The 20,877-nt window shown below is 45.4% G+C and overlaps 10 non-coding genes and 3 pseudogenes across 10 annotated transcripts; 5 read left to right on the top strand and 8 right to left on the bottom strand.

The window, feature by feature from the left end:
• Positions 1-811: 811 nt before the first annotated feature.
• On the bottom strand, positions 812-975 carry LOC142366016 (U1 spliceosomal RNA). The gene has a single exon (XR_012766696.1). It is a non-coding gene; the product is annotated as a U1 spliceosomal RNA (small nuclear RNA).
• An 8,322-nt stretch (positions 976-9,297) lies between these two features.
• LOC142370641 (U2 spliceosomal RNA) lies at positions 9,298-9,477 on the bottom strand (annotated as a pseudogene).
• A 1,345-nt stretch (positions 9,478-10,822) lies between these two features.
• Positions 10,823-11,002, top strand: LOC142370356 (U2 spliceosomal RNA; annotated as a pseudogene).
• Positions 11,003-11,366: 364 nt separating this feature from the next.
• On the top strand, positions 11,367-11,485 carry LOC142401209 (5S ribosomal RNA). Its single transcript, XR_012773098.1, has one exon. It is a non-coding gene; the product is annotated as a 5S ribosomal RNA (ribosomal RNA).
• Positions 11,486-12,089: 604 nt separating this feature from the next.
• Positions 12,090-12,202, top strand: LOC142371177 (U5 spliceosomal RNA). The gene has a single exon (XR_012767979.1). It is a non-coding gene; the product is annotated as a U5 spliceosomal RNA (small nuclear RNA).
• A 767-nt stretch (positions 12,203-12,969) lies between these two features.
• On the top strand, positions 12,970-13,082 carry LOC142374266 (U5 spliceosomal RNA). Its single transcript, XR_012768679.1, has one exon. It is a non-coding gene; the product is annotated as a U5 spliceosomal RNA (small nuclear RNA).
• An 851-nt stretch (positions 13,083-13,933) lies between these two features.
• Positions 13,934-14,097, top strand: LOC142366232 (U1 spliceosomal RNA). The gene has a single exon (XR_012766757.1). It is a non-coding gene; the product is annotated as a U1 spliceosomal RNA (small nuclear RNA).
• Positions 14,098-17,571: 3,474 nt separating this feature from the next.
• On the bottom strand, positions 17,572-17,680 carry LOC142401230 (5S ribosomal RNA; annotated as a pseudogene).
• A 364-nt stretch (positions 17,681-18,044) lies between these two features.
• LOC142369231 (U2 spliceosomal RNA) lies at positions 18,045-18,235 on the bottom strand. The gene has a single exon (XR_012767551.1). It is a non-coding gene; the product is annotated as a U2 spliceosomal RNA (small nuclear RNA).
• A 304-nt stretch (positions 18,236-18,539) lies between these two features.
• On the bottom strand, positions 18,540-18,652 carry LOC142373720 (U5 spliceosomal RNA). The gene has a single exon (XR_012768560.1). It is a non-coding gene; the product is annotated as a U5 spliceosomal RNA (small nuclear RNA).
• A 604-nt stretch (positions 18,653-19,256) lies between these two features.
• Positions 19,257-19,375, bottom strand: LOC142374611 (5S ribosomal RNA). The gene has a single exon (XR_012768756.1). It is a non-coding gene; the product is annotated as a 5S ribosomal RNA (ribosomal RNA).
• Positions 19,376-19,739: 364 nt separating this feature from the next.
• On the bottom strand, positions 19,740-19,930 carry LOC142369224 (U2 spliceosomal RNA). Its single transcript, XR_012767548.1, has one exon. It is a non-coding gene; the product is annotated as a U2 spliceosomal RNA (small nuclear RNA).
• Positions 19,931-20,234: 304 nt separating this feature from the next.
• Positions 20,235-20,347, bottom strand: LOC142373714 (U5 spliceosomal RNA). Its single transcript, XR_012768559.1, has one exon. It is a non-coding gene; the product is annotated as a U5 spliceosomal RNA (small nuclear RNA).
• Between the last annotated feature and the right edge of the window lie 530 nt (positions 20,348-20,877).

The raw sequence follows: 20,877 nt of genomic DNA, 5'->3' as shown, positions 1-20,877 counted from the left end.
TTGATTAAGGGGGAGAGGTTTTTTGTCAATGTTTATGTTGAGTTACAGGGACAACGTTGTGCTGGGTTAGAGGAGGAGGAGCCTACTCTTCCATGCTCTTTTGAAGTTGAAGGGGCTGGTACTTAAATTTAGGTACTGAAGGGCTTATAATTATGCAGAGTGTGGCCACGGTTTAGAGGTGTGGTCGGTAAAAGCAGTGAATATAGTGACATATAGTTTGAAGTGTAGTATTGAGTACCTTTGATTTATTGTTTTTTCATTTTGTGAGCTTATACGGGGGCAACATAGTAGTTGAGAGTGGGAGATTACCCATTTGTGGATTTTTTGTTTGAACAATTACATAGTTTTATTTTTTCTATTGAACATATAAATGGTGCTTCAATAAATATTTTCTTTTGGAAATTCATTGTATAACTTGTCAGACTCCACTCACTTTAGGGTAACTGCATTACCAGGTACACATACTTACTATAGCTCAGCACGAACCCACTTTTGTCCACTTATTTATCTGAACTGGAATAGGAAGGGCTACACTTAGTTGAAGCAAACCCTCACGGCTTAATATCTCCAGTGTAGAAATGCTGCCGTTGTTGCCATCACTAAGGCAACGCCCACCTGCCTGGGGTGACTGCACTGTATGACATCACCTGACAACTGCGCAGCTGCATATCAGCTGTGCAGAACAGCCGCAGCATTCAGCAAACCTTGCAAAACATGGGTTTTAAAGATAGAAAGGCGTTATTGAAGCAGCAACGCCAGGACAAAAACCAAGGTAGAGTTGCCCAGGGATATTCACTTTAAACAGTCAAATCAGGGGAGAGCGCGAACGCAGTCCCCCACTACCAGAAATTATGCAGTCGAGATTCCCACATTTGGGGAATTCGTAAGGGTCAGTACAGCCGGTATGCAATGGCTGAGCCTCGTCCTGGGTGAACCACCTTCTTGATCATGGTATCTCCCCTGCCAGGTAAGTATGAGTTGGAACTGTCAGAGGCTGACACCTCTTTTCCAGGTGCCTCACTCGGCCGGACACATGCCAACTAACAAGTAAGCCCAATCAGACTCTAAAACCTGCTCCTCTATTACCAATTCCAGCAGTCAATCAACCTTTTGAGCACGTGATCGTGGACTGTTTGGGCCCCCTCCCTCGCTCGAAATCCGGTACTATCTATCTTCTCACTGTAATGTGCCAAGCCACTCGCTATCCAGCAGCATACCCGTTGCGTACCATCACTGCTAGGTCGGTGGTGAGAGCGTTGTCACAATTCATCTCTATATTTGGCATTCCAAAAATCATTCAAAGTGACCAGGGTTTGAATTTCTCCTCACACCTTTTCTCTCAAGTGTTGAAGCAGCTTAACATCAAACATAACAAAGCATCTGCGTACCATGCACAAAGTCACGGAGCATTAGAACGTTTCCATCAAACGTTGAAGTCGTTGCTACGTTCTTATTGCATTCAAATGGAAGGTGACTGGGAGGAGGGTTTGCCCTGGTTAATGCTTGCGGCTAGGGAAGTAGTTCAAGAGAGTACAAGGTTTAGTCCAAATGACTTGGTGTTCGGCCATACTGTACGAGGTCCGTTAGCCATTTTGAGGGACCAGTGGATGGGGGAGGACCCTCCCCAGAACCTGTTAGACTATGTGAATGGTTTTCGGCGTAGACTTTATGCAGCTGGCGAACTGGCCAGGGAGAAAATGGAGCATGTGCAGGGAAAAATGAAAAAGCTCTATGATAGACGTACGGAACGGTGGGTTTTCAGTCCTGGTGATCGAGTACTGGCGCTGTTGCCCATCATAGGCTCGCCATTTCAAGCCAAATTTAATGGCCCACACACAGTTTTAAGGAAGCTTTCTGATTTAAATTATTTGATTTCGACTCCAGAGCGCAGGAAAACCACCCAATTGTGTCATGTGAACCTGTTAAAACCATATTATGAGCGTGCGTCAAAATCACCTGGGTATGGTGCACAGGTTATCGCGGTGAATTTTCATCCAGCATGTTTAGCAACTAGAGCATCAGCGGTCACTACACCTTTGTTGGTGAGTGAGGTGGAGGCGGATGGGTTACCAGCTGTTGATCAAGCATTAACACATGGGCGGCTGAAAAACTCTGAGGCTCTCTGTAACCTTGAGGCATTGTTGCAACATCTGCCAGAGTTAGAAAGGGCAGAGTTGGCAGAGTTGATTAGGTCTTTTCCATGTTTGTTTGGTGATACGCCTACTCAGACCCTCCTTATTGAACACGATATTGAGGTGGGAGATGTTCAGCCTATTCGTCAACGTTTTTTTCGTCTCAATGCTGAAAAACGCAGGTATCTGGATGCCGAAATTAAGTATATGTTGGAGAATGGAATAGCTGAGCCATCCTCCTCAAGCTGGGCATCGCCTTGCATCACGGTACCCAAAGCAGACGGCACACCAAGGTTTTGCACTGACTTCAGGAAAGTTAATGCTGTCACCAGACCTGACTCGTTCCCACTTCCTAGTATGGAAGATTGTGTAGATGAGGTTGGTTATGCTAAGTTTGTAAGTAAGTTTGATATATTGAAAGGGTACTGACAGGTCCCTTTAACTCAGCGGACCCATGAAATTTCTGCATTTGTGACACCGCACAGTTTGTTTTCTTACAAGGTTATGCCTTTTGGCTTGAGAAATGCGCCAGCGACATTTCAACGCCTTATGACTTGTGTTCTGGGGGACCTGGAGGGTTGCGCTGTCTATTTGGATGACGTGGTGGTGTTTTCTGACTCTTGGCGTCAGCATGTCGAGCGCATCAGGGCGCTGTTCGGTCGCTTGGCTGAGGCCTGTCTCACCGTGAACCTCTCAAAATTTGAGTTTGCCAAGGCGACAGTGACTTATCTTGGCCGAGTTGTGGGTCAGGGGTGCGTCCGTCCTGTGGCTGCTAAAGTGAGCCCGGTTGAAAATTATCCGGTACCAACCACGAAAAAGGAACTGTTGCGGTTTCTTGGATTAGTGGGTTACTACAGGTGTTTTTGTCGCAATTTTTCCACTGTTGCATCGCCACTCACTAACCTTTTGAAGGCAAAGGCAGTGTATATATGGACCCCTGAATGTCAACAGGCTTTTGAGAACATTAAAGCCTTGTTATGTACAGCTCCTGTTCTTGAGGCACCACGGTTTGACCGCCCTTTTTCACTGCAGGTAGATGCGAGTCACGTGGGTGCAGGTGCTGTTCTATTGCAAGCTGATGATCTGGGTGTTGATAAGCCAGTGAATTTTTTTTTTCAAAAAAGTTTAACTCCTACCAACTAAATTATTCAATCATCGAAAAGGAGGCACTAGCTTTGATATGGGCTTTGAAACATTTTGACGTGTATGTAGTTTCAGGCACTACACCCGTGGTGGTCTACACGGATCACAATCCACTAACCTTTTTGAACTCCTTGCAGTGTCCAAACCAGAGACTGATACGATGGTCTCTGATGTTGCAGTCTTATGGGTTGGACATCCGATACATAAAAGGATCAGAGAATGTGGTGGCGGATGCCCTCTCTCGGGCCCATTAGAAGTATGGGTTGGCGAGGGACCTGGTGTGCTAGGACAACTTTGATCGGTTGATGTCCCCTTCCAGTTCCGCTTGCGGTGTCTGTTCCTGCCTCCTGTCTTTCTCCTCTTAAATGCTCACAGAAATCCTAGGCAAATCTCTGTTGCTGAGGAGCAAGAGTTTGGTGTGCTGGGGGCAGATGGCAGTGGTTGGACTTTAAACTGCTAATGGGGCAAGTGTTTTTTCTCTGATTTGTTTTTTTTGATAACTTTTCATTGAGCATTTAATAGTGCTGGTTGTGTGTTGTACCTACTAGGTTTTTTACATATTTCGGTTCCCTATGTTGAACCTCTTTTTAGGGGGAGGGTGTCACAGCCCCTGGGGCTTGTGCTGGGCATGTCTCTCTCCTCCCTCTTTCTTTGGCTGTGTTCGAAACCGCCTACTACACACTTGAAAATGGCATACTCATCGATCTGACAGTATGCAGAGCGTTTACACACAGTGCACTTCACTCCTGCCTGAGCCAAAATCAGCCGGCCTGAAAAGCTGATTTCGCTTAAGCTATAAACTCTGTAAATATATAACTTTAGCAACATTTGAAACATTTTCAGGGGAGAAAGTAGTCATTTAGACCCCCAAGGTGTTAAAAATCTGACAAAATACCGGCTATTTATAATTTTGTTCCCATGAATTCGGCGCTACAAAAGCTAGCCGCAGTGAGCAACGCACTTCCGGTTTCGCCGTTTTGACTGCTCTCGTCCCGTTAACGGAATTTGACTGTTCAAATGGCGATGGGTCACATTACGTTGCATCTTGGGTATTTTGAGTGTGACAAGTAACCTCATGATGAATACTCAACATTTCGGCGAATCTAGTATGTATCTAGTGTACATCCGGGAACTTAAAAAAGTATGACTAGTAGGAATAGTAGGAGAAGTAGGCGGTTTTGAACACAGCCTTTGTCTCCTCCCTCAGACCAGGAAGCTGATTGGAGTGTGCAGCAGTGATTGCGGCAGCTCGTACACCTGGCCGTCTGTGGGAGTGGATTTAAGCCGCCTTATTTTGTTAATTCTTCCCTTTTGGTTCCTGGCTGGGTTTGTGAGAACAGCATTATGTTTTGGGATTGTTTGCTTTATCCTTTTGATATGTTTCGCACCATACAACACCTTTGCCGCACATTTATGCTCCATAACACCACTACACTACTGATGACTGATTGCCACATCCCATTGTTTTACTTTTGTTGAATTCGTAGCTTAAGTTCGAATTGTTTTAAATAAATTTGATTTCCTTATAACTTACAAACCGTGTGCTTCCTCCTTTTTGATACGGCTTTTGAGCCAGGTCGCGTCATTAGTAAAAGCAAAGGTAAAATCACGGCTTTGATGATTAAAACCTTTCCTTCAATGGTCAGTCCTCTAAGTCCCCAGTATCCTAGTCTTTGCTTGACTTTCCCTACCACGTCTGGCCAATTTGATGACCCTCCTCCTTCCCTGTCAAATTTAATCCCCAGTACCCCGGGACTCTCACCCCATTGATTCGGTGGTCCCTTCTCAAGCTCTGTGCCAGTGGTTCCACACAGATGATGTAGAGGAGGGCAGATAACGGACAACCCTGACGGACACCGCAGTGGATGTTTACTGCTTTCGTCAGATGCCCATTAACTAGGAATTTGCTGGTAATGCCCCGGTACAGCAGACCCACCCAAGCTATAAACCTTTCTGGGAACCCCATTTTTTGCAGTACCTGGAAAAGGTACTGGTGCGAGACCCGATCAAAGGCTTTCTCAAAGTCTAAATTTAGGACTGCTAGCCGAATGTTTCTGTCTCTCGCATAACAGATGGTGTCTCGGATCAGTACGAGGCTGTCGGTTATCTTCCTCCCCGGGATGGCACAGGCTTGATCCGGGTGAATCAGGTCTTCTAAAAACAAGGACATACGTGAGGCTAAAAGTTTACTAAAAAGTTTACAGTCAAAGTTTAAAAGTGTAATCGGTCTCCAATTCTTCAAGTCAGTCTTGTCTTTTTTTTTGTGAAGAAGAGTCACTATCCCTGCTCTAAAACTGTCAGGAAGTCGGTCAAGTTGCTCAAATTCCATAAAAAAAGTAAACAGGTCAGGTGCTAAAATATCCCAAAAGGTCAAATAAAATGCTACGGGAAGTCCATCTTGTCCTGGGGACTTCCCTTTCTTAAAATTTGTAAAACATTTATTTAACTCTGAAATTGTAAAATCTTGGGTTAAAAGCACACTGTCTTTTACTGTTTTTTCTATGAAATTTAAAACTTCTGTCATGGTGTCCATTTCAACAGGTTTTTGTTCGTACAATTCACGATAAAATTGTTCAACAGCTTGTTTAATTTCTTCCATTGAATCAACTGTGCACCCGTTCCCCTTTGTTAGCTTTAAAATGGCCCCCCCTTTATTCACAATTTTCTTAAAAAAATACCTTGTGCACTTCTCTCCTTCCTCTATTTCTCGTTCCCTGCTTCTTAAAATGACACCCTTACTTTTAATATCTGCTAAAATCGACATCTCTGTTTTTACTTGTTTAATTTCATCATTAAAATCCATCCCTTGTTGGTTTAATTTAAAATAGCGCTGTAGTCGCTTCTGCAGTCCCATCATGCGTCTGTTTTCCCTATTCTTTTTTCTCCTACCTGCCTGTCTAAAGAAAGTCTGGGTCTTTTCCTTCACCATTTCCCACCAGTGTGCACGTGTATCGTAAAAGTCTTGAAGGGTCTGCCACTCGTGGTACTGCTCCCGGTACTGACTAACTATTTCATCTTCTTTTAAAAGGGAGCAGTTTAGTTTCCACAGACCACTTCCGGAAGTCACACCCGAAGAGAGTGATAGGGTGCAGGAAAGCATCAGGTGATCAGAAAAGAAAACGGGGGTCAATCTAGCATCGGTTGGTGGGCAGTCCCGTGTAAAAAGGTAGTCTATACGAGAGGCTCTGGTGCCATCACCACTGAACCAGGTGAAGCCCTCCTCTCTGGGATGCATGGTTTTAAAACAGTCCTGAAGTTTAAAATCCTTGCATATGCCCTGTAATAAAACCGATGTTTTGTCAACGTTAAAAAATTCCCCTGCTCTTTTTCTGTCACTCCTGCTTAAAATACAGTTAAAATCACCCCCTAAAACTAGTGGTGCCCTACCTAGCATGTGGGACTGCAGGTCTTCTAAAAGGTCATACCGGTCATTTTTTTCGTTAAAGCCATAAATATTTAAGAGGTTAAAATCTTGAAATCTTAAAATGTCTTAAAAGCAGTTATGTAATTTCTTGTGAATGGAGCTCTTCCTTCACTTCTACAGGTGAGAGGCGAGGGTGTTGAGCTCTATTCCCCGGTCGGACTCTGGGGGTTGGCCTCTGTTGCAAGGTTTTGTTAAACTTTGAGTCTCTAGGGGTTGATTGCAGAACTACATTTAAAAAAGAGACCTCATTTGGTGAATTGGAGGGGAAGACTCTGGGCTCCTCCACAGATGAACTGTCTGAGGTAGTCCCAGCTCTTCCCCTCTTCTCTGAGACTATAGGACAGGGGTGTCGAATTCATTTTCACCGAGGGCCACATCAGCATAATTGTTGCCCTCAAAGGGCCAGATGTAACTTATAAATGTAACTACTCCTAAATGTTAAATAACTCTGAATTTATTACTTATTCAAGTTACAAATATTACATATATATTTGCATAGATGTAAAAAAAATACATGTTTGCTTGTTGTTCTGTTATTATATCATAAATCCTTTTAATTTGTCAGGTGATGAAACCCACATCAACTCCATCCATCAATGATCAAACTATCCAAGTGAATAAAGAAAAGTTATGACATTTGCTTTGTTCCAAACTTGAAATATCAAACAAAGCTAGCTTTTACTGCCGCATTGTTTCCAGTTTTAGCGAACACATTCTGCTGCGATTGCAGTTTGCCTTTTAATTCTTTGGCAGTTTGTTGTTTTTCTTGATGCCTGATGTTGGCTCTGAGCTCCGTGTTTGGTCTCAGAATGCGGACGTAGATCGTACTCTTTGACAACAGGCACCGCCTCACAACACAAAAGACATACCGTTTCTTCTCCTTGAAGCAAAAACATGTATTTGCCTTCCAATCTTTCTTGAAACAGAAAAATTGATGCAGATGGAAGGGCATCTGCATCAATATTTCTCTTCCTGGACATTTTGGGAACATTATTTGTATTTCTCAATTCAGCTTGTTGGGAAAATCACATCGATTTAGAAACATTGCAGTCCAGTTTGCGCGTAACATAATCAGCATGCATTGTGGGAAATGTAGCTTTTGGTCACTGCACGTATTTGACTTTATTTTGATTTTATTTTTAGACAATCAGACCTTTTAAGCTCTCGCAGGCCACATTTGGCCCGCGGGCCTTGAGTTTGACACTATATGCTATAGGAGAATCAGTGGACAATTCTGATGCAAGCCTCTTTGTTTGCTGGGCATCTGGGAGGGAGGCATCCTCGCTATCATCCTGTGATTGGACTTCTTCACATTCTGAACTAGCTCCTCCATAACTCTCCATTGTGGGGGGTGTAGCAGGCCCCTCCCCCTCCTCGGCCTCACCTGACTGCTATCCACCATTCAGAGGTTTTGGCGGGAAGTTTGAATTTTCCAGCCCAGCTGTTTCAAGTAGCTCGTTAACTGCCTCGTCTGCCCTCCATTTCCTTCCCGCGTTTTTTTGGATTTCAATTTGTTGGCAAAGGATTTTGGGCAATCTCTGAAGAGGTGGTTTAATTCTCCACAGAGATTGCACTTTCTGCCATTAGTACACCAGGTGCCTGTGCTCCCCATATTTGCGGCAGAGTTTGGGCTGTCCCTGGTAGTGGATGTAGCCTCTGTTTTCTCCCAAGACAATCATTGATGGGAGATGTTTCAGGCCCTGGAAGCCCTGGGGGTCTTGCCATTGTTGGATGGGGACCCTCCAGGCGCAGTTCCAGATGCCATCACATCCCTCACCTTCATTGCCTGGCCTTTAACAGTGCAGAATCTTCCCAACCATATACAGATATCTTCTGCGTTCACCATTTCATTGAACATTCTGACAATTACTGTCTTCAGAGTATTGTCAGTAAACGCAGAAAACTGGCTTGCACATTTACAAATCTCGTCCAAAACTCCTGCAGCAAAGCTGCAGTGCGAAAACCAAATTCCTTGTTAAAAGGCAATTACATGATGCAATTCAAATCGTCTGGCTTGAAGTTCAATGTTTTTTGGATTAGCTTCCGGGAGAAGTCCAATCTGGACATCTCTATAAGCTTTCCTTCTTTTTCTTTAAATAAAAATCTAGCGCTGTGGTGCCTCCTCATGCCAGCATAGTTAGCCGACATGATGGAGGCACCACAAACAGTTTTAAACAAAAAGCTTAAAAGAACAATAATAAATATCACACTAAAAACCCAATAAAAGAGTAAAAAGTGGATAAAAAAGTACTAAAAGGGATACTTACCTTCCTCTCCTAAAAAAACGGGACACCGACCTTGTTTCAGCTGAAACTCCTTGGACGAGTTCAAAAAAGTAAAAACTTGAAAAAAGGGGGTAATACAGGAACATTTTTTGATAAAGAACACCAAATACAAAGAGTTGGAATAATTTGACCAAACACAAAATTAACCTCCAAAGCGCGAGAATTTAATGCTGAAATGCATAAAATCATCCACCCAAAGGTGGCGATCGCAGTCTTAGCCAAAAAGCCGAGAAGCGATTTTAGAAGTCAGAATACAATGGCTCCCTGAAACTACCACCATGTACCGCTGGTTTTGTTATTTCACAAGAGTTGGGAAGAGTGCACCGTTCCCGGCGGCACTGCAGTACCGGGTCGATGCGTGGAGTGAACGGAGCAAGCCCCTTTTTCAACCCCTGTGCCTAAAAATCCATTTAATATGTAGTCCTCATATAGAGGACGTATCAGATATTAAAGTGATAAGAACAGATTTTTTTTTTCTTTTGAAAAAATTTATTGACACTAATACATTGAAACAAAAAGAGAAGGGAGGAAAAGGAGTGCCTGATTTTTATTTGTTTTTAGGAAGCAGATACACTACACTGCACATCCTACAGGCCACAGACCCATCCGGAAACCCTAAAACTAAAGCAATGACACGATTCTGGATGGGTTCTTACCTCAGAAGACTGAAGATTTTACCCACCGACCTAAAAGTGCCTGTGTCTTTTAGCCTGCCACCATCCTATGCTTTTATCCAGACGTTCTTAAAGCATTTTAACTTGGAGGCAGAGGAGTTGCATGTTTTAACAAACCACCGCTCTTTGATTTCTGTTGTGCAGGAGCGGGAACCAGTGAGTCCAGTGCGTGGGCTCGCGTTCGGCGAGCCCTCAACAGTTTGGTGCAACGTCAACCATTCCGCTCTCCCAAACAGACTCCGGGACCTGTCGTGGATGGTGGCTCATGAGATCCTCCCAGTCAGGTCCGTTATGCACTCCCGGGGCATGTCAGCGATCTCAACCTGCCCGCGACCTGGTTGTGGCGCGCCCGAGTCGGTGAGGCACCTGCTCTGGGAGTGCAGCGCTGCTGCAGACCAGTGGGCAACAGCCGGCTCCTTGCAATTCCCGTACTTGCCAGCAAGGGAGGTCCTCACAGCACAACTCGTGCTCTATGGGGTGAGCCAAACAAAAATGAAAAAGAATGACTTTGCCAAGCAGTGGCTCACCCTAGCCGCTATGAAAGACGCCATGTGGACCTCCAGGAACTTGCTGGTGAGGAAGCGCACGCAGATCCCCCCCGTGGCTGTGATCCGGATGGCCGCAGCGGCGGCTCAAGCGGCCGGAGCTGCAGGCGGCGGGCCTAGGACACATCCACAAAGAAGAATCGCCTCTGTGCCCATTCGGATGAAGGAGCCGGAGCTACACACAAAAAGGTCAAAGCAGCGACGGCCTGGCTCTCCGGGTGAGGCAGGTGGGAAGGAGCAACAGGGTGGGGATCTCCTCTGAGCACCACGACAGGATCCCGAGAGACCTACTGTTTGGGGGAGCGAAATGAGTTTCCCTGGGTAGGGACTCACTGCGCTCCTGCACAAAAAATGGACTTGGAAGAGAGCATTTTAACTAATGCACTCCTTTTTAAAGAAACTCAATACAAACTGCTACTCGCATGAGAACTACTTCACATGTAACTTTTACCTTAGACGACATAGACTTTATCTGTAATATCCCATGGAAAACTTGTTTTATTGTTGTTGTTTTAAATGTGGTTATACAGATTACACTTATTTATTGATGTTTTTATTCATAGGTAAAACATATGTCTTAAATATGAAGTTTTTATGAAAATGTGATGTATTAGTGTCAATAAATTTTTTCAAAAGAAAAAAAAAATCTGTTCTTATCAGTTTAATATCTGATACGTCCTCTATATGAGGACTACATATTAAATGGATTTTTAGGCACAGGGGTTGAAAAAGGGGCTTGCTCCGTTCACTCCACGCATCGACCCGGTACTGCAGTGCCGCCGGGAACGGTGCACTCTTCCCAACTCTTGTGAAATAACAAAACCAGCGGTACATGGTGGTAGTTTCAGGGAGCCATTGTATTCTGACTTCTAAAATGGAACTATAATCTTTAGAAAAGACGCAGTTTATGAGCACGTCGTGGGATTGAGCTTCCCTGGTTTCTCTGTATGACCATGAACACCAAACTACACACAGAGAACAGAGGAGCTTGACAGACACACACTAAGTTATCTGAGAGTCCCATTTTCAGCTGCAGAGAACAATCACATCAGGGAAGTCGACGTGCAGGCTCAACATCAGCCTCTCAAGCCAACTCTCTGGTAAAATAGGGGCAACGTATGGTTCCAGCACCTATGTAACACATATTTGTCACGGGGACTGTGGCTTACGGCCACACCGCCCTGAACACGCCTGATCTTGTCCGAACTTGGAAGCCAAGCAGGGTCGGGCCTGGTTAGTGCTTGGATGGGAGACCGCTTGGGAATACCAGGTGCTGTAAGCATTTTTCTCTCTTCTCTCTGCATGTCTTTTGTTGAAACATCTGTTGATCACCCTGTGATCCATCTTGCTGATCCTGGATCTGCTAAGATGTCCCAGGTCATTGTTGCCTTTGATCCTCAGACATTTAACTTTGTCCTGACAAAGGAGCAGTTCCAAAACGTCAAACAGGGACTGCCTTTGCATTTGACGCAGTCAAACTGCATGCGCCTGGAGAAGCCAAAAGGCTTACAGCACCTGGTATTCCCAGGCGGTCTCCCCATCCAAGTACTAACCAGGCCCGACTCTGCTTAGCTTCTGAGATAAAACTCTGGCTTTTAGTCTGCGAAAAGAGAGTGAAAGTGAACTCCACTTTGAGATGGCTCTGGGATTGGGCCGACTGGGAGAATTGCTTGAAAAAAACCTCTACACCCAATGAGCGGTCAGAACAAAGCCTCAAGACCCCTAGTCTTTTGCACAGAGTAAAAGACAAAGCAGCCATTGAATAGGGCCCGATTGTTCCTACCTGGTCGGCCGAGGAGCCAGCGTCTCAACCAAGCAAAGCTCACCGTGGGGAAGGTGGCTATGCCAACTAGCCTGATGCACTGCTCCCGCAGTGTCAAATTCTCGTACTCTGGTTTCTCTTCATAACGTACAAGTCTTTCGCCTTTTACTAAAGACTTCCGTGGAGAGCAACATTAATGAGTTGTTTCTATTTTTGGAAGGCTTTACCTTTGCGGGTGAAGTACTTGAGGTGGTTTAATCCACCTCAAGTACTTCATTTTATGAACTAAACCACCTGAAATGCCTAATTATATCAACTAAACCACCTGAAATGCTTAATTTTATCAACTAAACCACCTGAAATGCTTAATTTTATCAACTAAACCACCTGAAATGCTAAACTTTCTGAACTAAACCACCTGAAATGCTTCATTTTATCAACTAAACCACCTGAAATGTTTCATTTTCATGATCTAAACCACCTCAAATGTTTCATTTTCATGATCTAAACCACGTCAAATACTTAACGAGCCAAAAATGCTCAAAAAAAAAAAAGCTCTGTTTTGGAGGCCTCATAACTCAGTCATACGACATCACAGAGACCTCATTCAATGTTTATATGTGACAGGAGACTCTCAACTTTATAGGGGTTGTTCAAGATATTTCTATCACGATTAATACCCATGGTTATAGGAGTGAAAAAGAAGGCACTTTTGCCTAAATGCCAGAAACTGCCCTATTTTGGAGTTGCCATAACTCAGCCATCCGACATCACAGAGACCTCATTCAAAGTTTATGTGACAAGAGACTCTCGACTTTAACTAAACTAAAAAAAAAATTTATTGGGCGGGCAGTAGATTGGCACCCATCAAATTTCTTTAGGAATTTTCTAGAAGATCAGAAAGATGAAGAAAAGCCGGATTGTCTCAACCAAGCAAAGCTCATCATGGGGAAGGTGGCTATGCCAACTAGCCTGATGCACTGCTCCCGCAGTGTCAACTACTCGTACTCTGGTTTATCTTCATAACGTACAAGTCTTTTGCCTTTTACTAAAGACTTCCGTGGAGAGCAACATTAATGAGTTGTTTCTATTTTTGGAAGGCTTTACCTTTGCGGGTGAAGTACTTGAGGTGGTTTAATCCACCTCAAGTACTTCATTTTATCAACTAAACCACCTGAAATGCCTAATTTGATCAACTAAACCACCTGAAATGCCTAATTTGATCAACTAAACCACCTGAAATGCTTTATTTTATCAACAAAACCACATCAAATGTTTCATTTTCATGGATTTAACCATCTCAAGTACTTCATTTTATCAACTAAACCACCTTAAAGCGGCAGTCGGCAACTTTTTTTTAGTCATATTAGCTTGAACTGTCATGGGATTCTGGAAGTAGAATATTAAATAGTCTGTTTAGGAAAAATAACGAAATCTGTAGCTCCCTCTGAAGCCTGTAATCATGCTTACAAAAACCGAGCGCTCCCGGCTGTTTTTTAACCAATCAAGTTAGGGTGGAGGAATCCTACCTGTCAATCACAGCTTGTGCACACGCTGCTGAGCGTGAGTCTGCCCCAGCTTGTGTGCGCTCAAACTGGTGTGAACTCACGTGCACAACCTCGTCCACAGAGGGGGAAGGGTTTGGGGGGCAATTCGGAGCTTGTTAGAGGTTGGGGGAGGGACCTGAAAGTTGTATCAGTTCGAATTTTCCGACTTTAGACTCGGAATTTTGAAAACTTGCCGACTGCAGCTTTAAATGCTTAATTTTATGAACTAAACCACCTGAAATGCTTTATTTTATCATCTAGAAGATCAGAAAGATGAAGAAAAGCCGGACTGTTTTAATCTGCAAGCTTTTCAGATTCAGGTTAGCTGCTGGCATGGAACAGCAGACAGTTGAATTTGCTGCACCGTCCGGCCGAGTGAGGCACCTGGAAAAGAGGTGTCAGCCTCTGACAGTTCCAACTCATACTTACCTGGCAGGGGAGATACCATGATCAAGAAGGTGGTTCACCCAGGACGAGGCTCAGCCATTGCACACCGGCTGTACTGACCCTTGCGAATTCCCCAAATGTGGGAATCTCCACTGCATAATTTCTGGTAGTGGGGGACTGCGTTCGCGCTCTCCCCTGATTTGACTGTATAATGTGAATATCCCTTGGCAAGGCCCTCAGCTCGTACAAAGTGCAAAATTGGATTTAGACTTTAGGACAAATAAGGCATATTATTGGGTAAAAGATTTGTCAATCAAATCCATGGAGAGGGAGGGATGGGAAATCATGGGCATGCTGTACTATTGGTCAATTAGCTGTCAAAAGCTGCCAGGCCATGTGGTGAAGTGTTGTGGCAGGGTGAATCTAGGGAAATGTACAAAATACGACTTAAATGATCGTTTTATACAAGTGTTTTGTCTAATTGGGAGTGTTGGACATTGAATCGTGTTTTAATGTTTGCATTGCTGTCTATTGATCACTTCATTTGAGTGATTTATTAATTTTCACCCACCAGCTGGTACTTGGTATTGTATGAAAAAAAGAAAAAGGTGGTTAAAAAAAGACATGAGACTAATTGGTGTGGCTATTTTCAGAAACATTTGGATGTGAATGTAAACAAAACCTCTAAAGCTCTTATTTTTGTCTTTCCATAGGTCGACCCGCTGGTTTGAGGCCTACATGGTGATGGAGACATTGATTATGGGGGAAATGACACACTGTTACCTCTGCAACATTGTCTATTAAGTCAATAAACTTTTTTTATTTCTTCACAGTTGTATGCTGTTCATGTGTTTATTATTACAGATGATGGTATATCATGAATGATTATAATTACTGGTAGGTTACATTATAATGAATAGATTGAAGGAGAACATTGAAAGTGTTGACTTGGAAATGACACAACACACTGCTACTGCGATTCAAGGCACTTTAAGGGCTGAAGTGCATTTATTCAAGTGCATTCTCATTTAGTAAACAAAGTTAAGACATGTATAGTGCACATTTTTCATGACAAGACATTTGAAATTAAGTGTGTGAGGGGGAGAGAGAGAGAGAGGGGGGGGGGGGGTGAGGTGGAGGTGGAGGTGGAGGGAGAGTGTGTGTGTGTGAGACAGAGACAGACTGATTGACCAGGAGCAGTGGGCAGACAGGAGACAGAGCCATGTGCAACAGCAGATATGGGAACAAACAAGAAATCAAGTGTAAGTGAACAATACAAATGAGAACTATATACATGTGCATGTAGGAGTGCAATCAGGAAACTATATACACAAACAACAACATAGGGACATCAAAGATAAGAGAAAAAAAAAGTTCAGACAAGTCAAGATCAGTCACTGGGCCTCAGTATCAGTCATTTACCAGCCGTTGATGTCACAGATGGGCCTCACCGTGTTGCCGTAGCCACAGCGGTACAGGAAAGCCTTCGGGTTGTCCTTGGCAGGACAGCCGGGCTCGGTGCAGCGGACGCTGTAGCGCCACACACCAACTGGCCTCCAGAAGAAGACGCGGTGTCGGAAGAAACTGTCTGCCACGGGGACAGTGCTGCCATCCACCACACCGGGCATCTCGGGAGGGTGGAACCACATCTTTTCACTCTTCAGGACCTTCCTCCACCTATTCCTGCCGTACATGTCAGAGAAGGGCCGCGGCTTCAGAAAGAGCCCCCTCTCCTCATCCTCCTTCAGCCACTTAATGTCTTGCTCGGGCAGCCCGCTGTCCTCAGCCTCCCAGGATTTGTGCCATCCTTCAAACAGGATGGCGTCTTCACCACCAACTGCCTCCTGTGACTGGCTCTCTGTAAATACAAAAAAACCCAAAACACATTGATTATAGTATATCCACACTGTCGAATGAGGCTTTTCATTACAGCAGCCCACTGGATGTGACATGCACGATCTGTGTGCTATTAGCCAGTAAACTAATACAACTTGTGTTAAATGAATATGTACCTTGTGTTTCGTAGGTGGACAGAGCCTCCACAAGCAGAGCGTCGTCTTCCCAGCTGGGGTCTGCTGAGCTGGGAGTGGTGGCTGATGGACGGGGCGCAAAGAAGGAGGGTACCGGTGAAGAGGTAGGCACAGCTGCACGGGGTGCTGGGGCAGCCGACTTGGAGGAGGCCTTCTTCTTCGGCTTCGCGGTGGAGGTGGGGGATGCTGCTGCTGCTGCTGGTGCTGAAGGGGGCTTTGTGGTGGAGGTAGGTGTGGCTGATGGACGAGCCTTGCTGGTGATGGAGGGAGATGCAGGAGGAGGAGGTGATGGAGGGGCCTTGCTGGTGGTGGGTGGTGCTGCTGCTGCTGCTGCAGATGCTGCTGGGGGCTTGCTGGAGGAAGCAGACGCGGTGGAAGGAGTGGCTACACCCTGCTGAGGTATTAGGAGGAATATTACATTTCAGTTTTGCTGAATACATTTGTTATGTTATACCTTTATACACATGTTCACCTGCACACATACCTCCTTGTCCAGAATGTACTTTCTGAACCTCTTCAGGGCCTTTGAATTGATGTCATCCTCCTTCATGATGAGCCACTGTGTCACCGACGTGTAGGCCTCCTGCGCCCTCTTCCTCTCAGCGTCGCTGCCAACCTGAGGATCCGCCAGGAGCCTCTTGTGCAGGCTGTACCACTGCCACATCTCCAGGTAGGTGAACGGCTTGAACCTCCCCTGTCCATAGATGGCCCGGTCCACATTCACCTCCAGGTGGCACGAGACGGTGGTGAAGAGGTGCGCGTACTTGACCAGCTGCTCCTTCAGCCACTCGTCGTTGATGGTCTTCCTCTTCTCAGGGTGCCTCATCTCCTTCATGTGGCGGTCGACGATGCTGAAATGGCATAGTAATGTAACATAGTGATACAGTACTATTAAGTTATAACACTATTCACATGGCCATCACTTACTATTTGCAGTAGCCGACATCATTCTCGACCAGCCACTTGAAGCTCTTGCTGGTGTACTGGCCAAAGGTCGTCACCAGCTGCCCCAGGACTTGCGCCTCAGTTGGAGAGGGTGTGACGATCTGGCATTTCTTCAAAGCTGTAGACAGATAAATAAGGGGGAACAAAATTAAAGTAATCATGTCTAGACAGTAGTGCAGTTGTAAGCACAGGGTTGTGCATGCACTCTTCTCACCTTCTTTGTAAGCCTTGTCTGAGTCTCTCAGCCTACTGTCCACTGTCTCACGGTCCCGTGCATGTGCCTTAAGGAAGTCCTTGGCCTCCTTGGTCATCCCAAGCACACACTGCTGCCTGTCCTTAGGGAAGCTTGTGTCCAGGATGGACAGCACAGGCATCAGAGGATCCATTTGCTTCTATAAACACACACAGACAGACAGACACACACACACACACACACACACACACAGCCTGTCTGTATAGTATAACCAGTTGTTTAGTTTACAAGTTATAGAGGGGAAAAAATCACAGATGCTGACACGATTGCATTACTGTAGTTATAAATCTGTATAACTATGGGATATTAATAGTAAATTGTTCCATGTAGTAATGGCATGAGACTAGTATAAAAGCTTTGTATTAGAATAGGATGCATATTATTCAGAAATCTGTGTCACAACAGATGTTTCAACAAAAGACATGCAGAGAGAAGAGAGAAAAATGCTTACAGCACCTGGTATTCCCAAGCGGTCTCCCATCCAAGTACTAACCAGGCCCAACCCTGCTTGGCTTCCGAGATCGGGCGTGTTCAGGGCGGTGTGGCCGTAAGCCACAGTCCCTGTGACAAATATGTGTTACATAGGTGCTGGAACCATACGTTTCCCCTATTTTACCAGAGAGTTGGCTTGAGAGGCTGATGTTGAGCCTGCACGTCGACTTCCCTGATGTGATTGTTCTCTGCAGCTGAAAATGGGACTCTCGGATAACTTAGTGTGTGTCTGTCAAGCTCCTCTGTTCTCTGTGTGTAGTTTGGTGTTCATGGTCATACAGAGAAACCAGGGAAGCTCAATCTCACGACGTGCTCATAAACTGCGTCTTTTCTAAAGATTATAGTTCCATTTTAGAAGTCAGAGTACAATGGCTCCCTGAAACTACCACCATGTACCGCTGGTTTTGTTATTTCACAAGAGTTGGGAAGAGTGCACCGTTCCCGGCGGCACTGCAGTACCGGGTCGATGCGTGGAGTGAATGGAGCAAGCCCTTTTTTCAACCCCTGTGCCTAAAAATCCATTTAATATGTAGTCCTCATATAGAGGACGTATCAGATATTAAACTGATAAGAACAGATACTACACTTGATCTTAGCCAAAAGGCCGAGAAGCGATAACCCTCCACTGTTTCACGTCCGAGCGCCCTTCCTGGCACAATGCGCACTTGTGGCGGTGCTCTTTTTTTGCCTACAAAGCGTCACTTTGCACCTCCGCCCACCCGCTGCAGTGAGCACTCTTCAGCCGTTTCAGATGGTACAACTTTGCACTCCCGCCCGCTCCACTGAGCACCATTCAAACAACAACACTTTAGCGCTCCAGCTTTGAACACGGGCACGGTCTCAACAAATAAGGTGACTCTACTCCGAGAAGTCACTTGGCACAGCAAGAAGATTTCCTTTGCACAGACAGAATGGGCTTCACCCGCAAAGGTAAAGCCTTCCAAAAATAGAAACAACTCATTAATGCTGCTCTCCACGGAAGTCTTTAGTAAAAGGCGAAAGACTTGTACGTTATGAAGAGAAACCAGAGTACGAGTATTTGACACTGCGGGAGCAGTGCATCAGGCTAGTTGGCATAGCCACCTTCCCCACGGTGAGCTTTGCTTGGTTGAGACGCTGGCTCCTCGGCCGACCAGGTAGGAACAATCGGGCCCTATTCAATGGCTGCTTTGTCTTTTACTCTGTGCAAAAGACTAGGGGTGTTGAGGCTTCGTTCTGACCGCTCATTGGGTGTTGAGCTTTTTTTCAAGCAATTCTCCCAGTCGACCCAATCCCAGAGCCATCTCAAAGTGGAGTTCACTTTCACTCTCTTTTCGCAGACTAAAAGCCAGAGTTTTATCTCAGAAGCTAAGCAGAGTCGGGCCTGGTTAGTACTTGGATGGGGAGACCGTCTGGGAATACCAGGTGCTGTAAGCCTTTTGGCTTCTCCAGGCGCATGCAGTTTGACTGCGTCAAATGCAAAGGCAGTCCCTGTTTGACTTTTTGGAACTGCTCCTTTGTCAGGACAAAGTTAAATGTATGAGGATCAAAGGCAACCATGACCTGGGACACCTTAGCAGATCCAGGATCAGCGAGATGGATCACAGGGTGATCATCAGATGTTTCAACAAAAGACATGCAGAGAGAAGAGAGAAAAATGCTTACAGCACCTGGTATTCCCAAGCGGTCTCCCATCCAAGTACTAACCAGGCCCGCCCCTGCTTGACTTCCGAGTTCGGACGAGATCGGGCGTGTTCAGGGTGGTGTGGCCGTAAGCCACAATCCCTGTGACAAATATGTGTTACATAGGTGCTGGAACCATACGTTTCCCCTATTTTACCAGAGAGTTGGCTTGAGAGGCTGATGTTGAGCCTGCACGTCGACTTCCCTGATGTGATTGTTCTCTGCAGCTGAAAATGGGACTCTCAGATAACTTAGTGTGTGTCTGTCAAGCTCCTCTGTTCTCTGTGTGTAGTTTGGTGTTCATGGTCATACAGGGAAACCAGGGAAGCTCAGTCCCACGACATGCTCATAAACTGCGTCTTTTCTAAAGATTATAGTCCTATTTTAGAAGTCAGAATACAACGGCTCCATGAAACTACCACCATGTACCGCTGGTTTTGTTATTTCACAAGAGTTGGGAAGAGTGCACCGTTCCCGGCGGCACTGCAGTACCGGGTCGATGCGTGGAGTGAATGGAGCAAGCCCTTTTTTCAACCCCTGTGCCTAAAAATCCATTTAATATGTAGTCCTCATATAGAGGACGTATCAGATATTAAACTGATAAGAACAGATACTACACTTGATCTTAGCCAAAAGGCCGAGAAGCGATAACCCTCCACTGTTTCACGTCCGAGCGCCCTTCCTGGCACAATGCGCACTTGTGGCGGTGCTCTTTTTTTGCCTACAAAGCGTCACTTTGCACCTCCGCCCACCCGCTGCAGTGAGCACTCTTCAGCCGTTTCAGATGGTACAACTTTGCACTCCCGCCCGCTCCACTGAGCACCATTCAAACAACAACACTTTAGCGCTCCAGCTTTGAACACGGGCACGGTCTCAACAAATAAGGTGACTCTACTCCGAGAAGTCACTTGGCACAGCAAGAAGATTTCCTTTGCACAGACAGAATGGGCTTCACCCGCAAAGGTAAAGCCTTCCAAAAATAGAAACAACTCATTAATGCTGCTCTCCACGGAAGTCTTTAGTAAAAGGCGAAAGACTTGTACGTTATGAAGAGAAACCAGAGTACGAGTATTTGACACTGCGGGAGCAGTGCATCAGGCTAGTTGGCATAGCCACCTTCCCCACGGTGAGCTTTGCTTGGTTGAGACGCTGGCTCCTCGGCCGACCAGGTAGGAACAATCGGGCCCTATTCAATGGCTGCTTTGTCTTTTACTCTGTGCAAAAGACTAGGGGTGTTGAGGCTTCGTTCTGACCGCTCATTGGGTGTTGGGCTTTTTTTCAAGCAATTCTCCCAGTCGACCCAATCCCAGAGCCATCTCAAAGTGGAGTTCACTTTCACTCTCTTTTCGCAGACTAAAAGCCAGAGTTTTATCTCAGAAGCTAAGCAGAGTCGGGCCTGGTTAGTACTTGGATGGGGAGACCGTCTGGGAATACCAGGTGCTGTAAGCCTTTTGGCTTCTCCAGGCGCATGCAGTTTGACTGCGTCAAATGCAAAGGCAGTCCCTGTTTGACTTTTTGGAACTGCTCCTTTGTCAGGACAAAGTTAAATGTATGAGGATCAAAGGCAACCATGACCTGGGACACCTTAGCAGATCC

The sequence above is a fragment of the Odontesthes bonariensis genome, chromosome 2 (genome assembly GCF_027942865.1).
Source record: "Odontesthes bonariensis isolate fOdoBon6 chromosome 2, fOdoBon6.hap1, whole genome shotgun sequence".
Lineage (NCBI taxonomy): Eukaryota > Metazoa > Chordata > Actinopteri > Atheriniformes > Atherinopsidae > Odontesthes > Odontesthes bonariensis.
The sequence above is the reverse complement of the archived record's forward strand: the minus strand, read 5'-3'. Positions and strand labels throughout refer to the sequence as shown.